This window comes from Pongo pygmaeus, chromosome 13 (assembly GCF_028885625.2).
Source record: "Pongo pygmaeus isolate AG05252 chromosome 13, NHGRI_mPonPyg2-v2.0_pri, whole genome shotgun sequence".
NCBI classification, from domain to species: Eukaryota; Metazoa; Chordata; class Mammalia; order Primates; family Hominidae; genus Pongo; species Pongo pygmaeus.
Genome location: NC_072386.2, coordinates 112,855,555 through 112,862,220, shown reverse-complemented (window position 1 = coordinate 112,862,220; position 6,666 = coordinate 112,855,555).

Here is a 6,666-nt window from a genome sequence, read left to right as displayed (position 1 = left end):
CTTCTCTCGTTCACTTACTGGCATAGACTGCAGTTCTCTGACAGGCTTGTTTCCACTCAGGACTCTGGCCAGCATGTCGACGTCGGGTGCTGCTTCTAAGTGCCTTCTCTGCAGAGGGTTCTGGCTAGAGAGTCAAACTCAGAGGCAACTCTCTTTACCCTTTATGCCTGCCTACCTCTGTTGTTAGAGATGAGAAGAGAGACCATCTGTTTCCATTGCAAATGTCACTATTTGAAAAGAAGTTGTTAATGGAAATCTCTGCAAGTATCGTACTATGTTTAGTCTCTCGTAGAGATTTCAAAAGAATAAATGTATGTATCCTAAATATGCTGAAAGCAGTCTGACGAAAGGTTTTTAAATTTCAGGTGTTAACTTGGTCACCTCTTTGTTAGGAGGTTGTCTGTACTTTAAGTAAAATTATTCTTTGGTTTACTGGTTATTTTGGTTTGCTAAAATTATGTCACTTATAATTTTGATTTATATACAAGAGTGAAGAGTTGAAGGAAATATTGAGGAGAGACGTATGAACTATTTTCTTCATCTCAATTCCTATTTTATCAAATGTAAAATGTAATCCTAACCAGTTGATTTTCTATAATTGGTATCTTAGTACTGGGGAGGAGTATTACATGAGGAAAGATTTTTCAAAGCATGTCAGCTGAGGCATAAGAATCGCTTGAACCCAGGAGGTAGAGGTTCCAGTGAGTCGAGATTGTGCCACTGCACTCCAGCCTGGGCGACAGAGTGAGACACCGTCTCAAACAAAAACAAAAACAAAGCATGTCAAAAATCAGTTGCACAAGTTGTATGAAACCAGGTATTCTGCAGCTCTGTCTCTTGTTTATTAAGATATGCACGGTTTCTGAATCAACAAATATACCTGTGATTCTTTTATACTACTACATAAAAGAACAGGAGTAATTCTTGCCTTATAAATTAAATGTCAAACATTTCCTGTATGTAATCATTTGTTCCTAAAATATGATTTAGTCCCAGCATGTTTATCCCTGTGTTCTTTTTCTCTCCAGCTCCTATCTAGTCCTTCAACAAATCCTGTCAACTCTACCTTCCAAATGCCTCTTGAATCCAGCCATCTCACCACCTCCAACACTAAAAGCCACCATCATCTCTTCCCTGTACTATTATAATACCTTCCTAATTATCTCCCTGCCTCTGCTGTTGATTCTTTAGGGTCCATTTTCCACACAGTAGCCAAAGCAATTTTTTAAAAATTTATTTTAAAATGTGATTCTCTTCTTTGTGGCTTTCTATCACAACCTAGAAAAAATTGAAAGATCTGTAAGGCCCTAATGACCTGTCCTTCACTACGTGTCTGACCCTATAGCCTACTGTTCTCCCCTTGTGCAGTGTGCTGCAGCCACACCGGCCTTCCTGCTATTCTTTGAATACAAGGGAGCTTCTACTTCAAGGCATTTACATTGGCTGTGCCTTAGCTTAGAATGCTCTTTCTCCAGATAGCCGCAGAGCCCACTCCCTCACCTGACTCATGTCTCTGCTCAAATGTTAATGATCAAGAGGCAGTCCCTGGCCTCCCTCTTAAAATTACAACTCTGTCACTCTCCAATCCTTTCCTCACGATTTCCTCAAAAGCACTTACCCTTAACCAACATTATATCTAAATTTTTTTTGTCTGTTTTTATTGGAATGTAAGTTTCATGTAAGCAGGAACTCTATATCACTGCTATACCCTCAGCATTTAAAACAATGGCTGTACATCATACATGCTCAATAAATATTTGTTGGATAAACTACAAGAATTCTGGTATTTGAGAGCCAAAGGGCCTTAAGAGACCATCTCACATAGCCCCGTCATTGTCCAGATGGGGAAAACGGGAACCCAGAGAGACAAAGCGATTTGGCCAGGGTCACATGGTTAATGGGGGAGCTTTTGGTAGAACCCAGGCCTGCAAACATCTAGTCCAGTGTTCAGCAAACTGGCCTCTGCCTCCTCATTTTGTATAGCCTACAAGTTAAGAATGATTTTTTTTTTTTCATTTTCAAGTGGTTGAGAAAAAAAGTAAACAAAATAGATATATACTATATTGTGACATGAAAATGATATGAAATTCAAACCTCGGTGTATGTAAAGTAACTATTAGAACACAACCATGCCCAGGCATTTACATGTGGCTGTTTTCCCCATATAGTAGAAGAGTTGAACAGTTGGCAATGAAGACTGTGGCCTACAAAACCTGAAATATGTACTATCGGTCCCTTTACAGGAAAAATTTGCCAAGCCCTACTCTAAACAATATTCCATGACTGGAAATGTGTTTTCTAAAATTCTGGTATTAATGCAGAGAATAAAAGCAACAGATGTCAGAATGATGTGCACCGAATATTGTTTCTTAGTCAATGTCTCTGACCCCTTACACATCTTTTGGGATAGAGAACTGGCTATGCCAGCCCAAGTGGCATCACAGTACTGCTTAAGGCTATCAATGTGGGCTAAATCCTCTCACTGTCCCTGTGAGGAAACTAAGGCCGTAAGAACTTGGGCTTCAGACTTAGACATGTAGCCCCAGCTATGTAAGCAGATTTGTCAGGACTCCCAGCTCAAGTGACAAAAACCCTACTCCAACTCCCTTGCGATAGAACATGTATTGGTTCATGTAACTGAAAAGTCCAGGTGTTCAATGATATGGTTAGGGTTCTGTCTATCTCTTGATTGTGTTTTCCTCTGGGTTAGTTTCATTCTCAAGCAGGCTCTTCTTTGTGGTCTCTGGAGAGACCTCTTGAATCCCAGGTTAAAAAGAAAAAAACAAAAACCCCCAAAAAAATCTGTCAGAATGTATCCGAGTACGCAGGTCTGTATCTTCTTTCCTCTGCATTCAATCTTACTTGGCTAGGATTACTGATTATACTGAATGACATTTAATTTTTACATGCCCTGTGACTTTTCTAAACCAGAAGCATAATTTTAAATTTTCACCTTAAAAAATAAAACAAATTATGTGTTCCTCTTCTGAAAACAGGCCTATCCCGTTTGAGAAGCTTTCTGGTGGGCGACCTCATCAGAAGGAAGGTTACTCATTCCTGAAACAGACGGCATTTACCATGTGTGAAGTGTGGAGGGTGTAAAGATGATGAGGCAGGAGCCCTGTGCACTGTGATGTGCCGTGATAAAGGGAAGACTCAGCAGCTTCAAGACACCAGAGGATGGGAACCAGGCTGGGAATGGGACATGGTGACATAGGTGATTTCCCCTGAGCTGAGTGGCCAAACGATGTTTAATAAGCTGCGTAAAGGGTTTAAGGGGAACGTTGAACAAAGAACAAAGCCCGGAAGTGAGAGAAATTGAGATTTAATCTAAGTAAGGAGTTCAGATACTTCCAAATACCTAGACCCATAGGATAAGCCAGGTTTATGAGGCCTTCTACAGATCAGTCCCACTAGGCATTCTCCTAACCAGACTAAACTATTTGTGCACCCCAAACATGATGGACTCTCCTGGATTCCCCTGTCCTTGTACAAGATGTGCCTTCTACCTGGGAAGTCCCTTCTGCCCACCCCCACCACTAGTCTAACAGATATTTTCCCACCCATGCTCATTCCTCTAAGGCAGTTAATTGCCTTTCTGCGTCTTAACGACCTGGCTCTGTTTTAGCACTTATCACTACATATATTGTGCTTTATAATTTAAAAAACGATTCTCACCAAAAGTAAGATGAGTTTCAGGGGCAAATTACCTCCCAGAAAGCAAACAAGCCAACTCTCTTCTCATAGATGGGGTAAATTCCAGCTGCTGTAAAATCTCCACTTCCAAGGCTTCAGCTGCTATCCCTACCCTGATATCTCTGAAGTTCCTTCTCTTAGATCCAGGCTCTCTTCTGAGCTGCAGACCCATATGTCCCGTTCACTCCTGGGCACTTCCACTTGAATATTCCCCTGGTACGTTGACTCAAAACCAAGCTTATTGATCCCTCTTACCCTTCCTCAATTGCTCCCGTGTTCCGTGTCATTGGGAAAAATAAAATAAAATATTAGAAACTTGAGAGTTATCTTGGACATTTTCCACTCCTCCACTCCCTATATCCAGTCTCCTAAATGTTATATAGCTGATGATATCATACATTATACATTCGTATGTATTTATACCATATATACTACATATATATGATTCTATATAACATCATATATAACCTTAATATGTAAAGTTGGCCAGACATGGTGGCTCACACCTGTAATCCCAGCACTTTGGCCGAGGCAGGCGGATCACTTCAGGCCAGGAGTTTGAGACCAGCCTGGCAAAATAGTGAAACCATGTCTCTACTAAAAATACAAAAAATTGGCTGGGCACGGTGGCTCATGCCTGTAATCTCAGCACTTTGGGAGGCCAAGGCGGGTGAATCACCTGAGGTCAGGAGTTCAAGACCAGCCTGACCAACATGGAGAAACCCCATCTCTACTAAAAATAACAAAATTAGCCGGGCGTGGTGGCGCATGCCTGCAATCCCAGCTACTTGGGAGGCTGAGGCAGGAGAATCGCTTGAACCCAGGAGGTGGAAAATGCGGTGAGCCAAGATCACGCCATTGCACTCCAGCCTGGGCAACAAGAGCAAAACTCTGTCTCAAAAAAACAAAAACAAAAGCAAAAAATTAGGTGGACATGGAGGCATGTGCCAGTAATCCAGCTACTCAGAAGGCTGAGGCACAAGAATCACTTGAACCCAGGAGGTAGAGGTTGCAGTAGGCCGAGATGGTGCTACTGCACTCCAGCCTGGGTGACAGAATGAGACTCTGCCTCAAGAAAAAAAAAAAAAAAAAAGGTAAAGTTGATTAGAAAACTGGATGTGTTGTAGATATGTATATGATGATATACTACATAATAAAGTAAAATAATAAACTTTTAATTATATTATTTCTGTTCATCATCCTTGTTCCTACAGCTGCCTCATCCCTTCTCCCTTAGATTATTAGTTAATAAACGTTCAGTATTGCTGCAATCAATTAAGTACTTACCCCTTCAAATCTATCTTCAAACCAACTACTTAAGTCATCTTTCCAAATCTCCAACTTCACCATGTCATCTCCATGCTTACAAGCCTTTGGTGGCCCATCACAGTTCCTATTTTGAAGTTGAAATTCCTTAGCATTCTATAGAAGACTATTTGTGAAGCTATTTGTAAGCTGTATCTACCCTCTGCTGGAAAAAGTTTAATAGGGGAGATTTATTTTGAATAGTGTGGTTAGGGTAGAATTCTCTGAGGAGGGAACATCTAGCACCTTGAGGATCCCCACTTAGCTAGTGCCTTCTGTGTGACCATTACCTCATCTTCTTAGTGGTAACAGTGATAACAATGGCTCTTGGTGGCCAAGAACTTGACTCGTAGATGCATCATGGTCTCCTGGTATAATCACAGCACTTGTCAATGGGTTATCTATTAATGCCCATTTTATGGTTGAGGGAACTAAGGCTCATAGAGTTTGTGACTTGCCTTCGGCCCCCCAACCAGTGTGTAACAGGGTCAGGTTATCAACGTAGGCCACCTGGCTCCAAGCCCGGAATCCTTAACAACTGTGCTGTGCAACTCCTGCAGGATGCTGCTTCCTGTGTCACTGTAGGCTTGTAGACTCCAGCTTCCAAGATGAATCTAAACTCCTCAACACTCAGCCCCCCACAATCTGGCTTCTGTCTACCTCCCTAGCCTCATCTCCCTTTGTTGCCCCAGCAAACACTAACTGGGCAGCGACTCTTCATCCTGGTTCAACTCCTTTCTGCACTTGCCTGTCTGCACTTACTCATCCTTCAGGACTTATCTGAAACCTCACCTCCTCTAGGAAGCCTTCCTGATCCACCACCCATAAGCCAGGTTAAGTGCCCCTCCTCCTTGCTTCTATAGCACCCTTTGTAGCACCTGTCACACTGCACTGAGTTGCTGGCTTTCTTATCTCTTAATAGACTGTGGGCTCCTCAAGGGCAGGGACAAGGACAGCTTCCTCTATTTCCTGGGCCTAGTGTGGAACCTGGTATGGAGTAAATGCTTTACAAATGTCTGCTGACCTGAACTTACTTAGTGAACGTCAGAGCTCCCTGGAAGGGGACTTACAGTAACTATAATTGTTCACATTTGCAATATGCTTTGAGGTATGCAATATTGCTTTGCCATATACTTTGAGGCTTTGATTTGTCCCCTGCCTTCATAAAGAATTTGAAGTGGTACCTAGTAGAATAACAAACAGAAAATTCAGAGAGCCCGTGCCATAATGATGGCTAATGTTTATTGATCAATTACTGTGTGCCAGTCACATTTCTGAGTCCTGTTACATGGATCATTTGCGTAATTTTCACAACCATAGGAGTTGAACTCGGTTATCCCCACTTAACAGATGAGGAAACTGAGGCTGATGAGTGACTGAAGAACTTGTCCAGGGTTACCCAAATAATAAAGGGAAGTGACAAGGTTGACATTAAGGCCATCTGGCCCCACAGTGATTATCTTATTGACTCCTCTGAGATTGATATTGTCCCCAGATATTGATATTGAGAAAAATGTGCTTCAGATAAGTGACTTTTCCAAGTTCAGCGTGCCAGGAAGTGGCTGGGCTGGGTTGGTGGTTTATCTTACGCCCAGGCTCTCTCCGTCACTTCCACATCACTGATTCACACGCGCATTTTGCAAACAAGGACACTGAGGCCAGGAG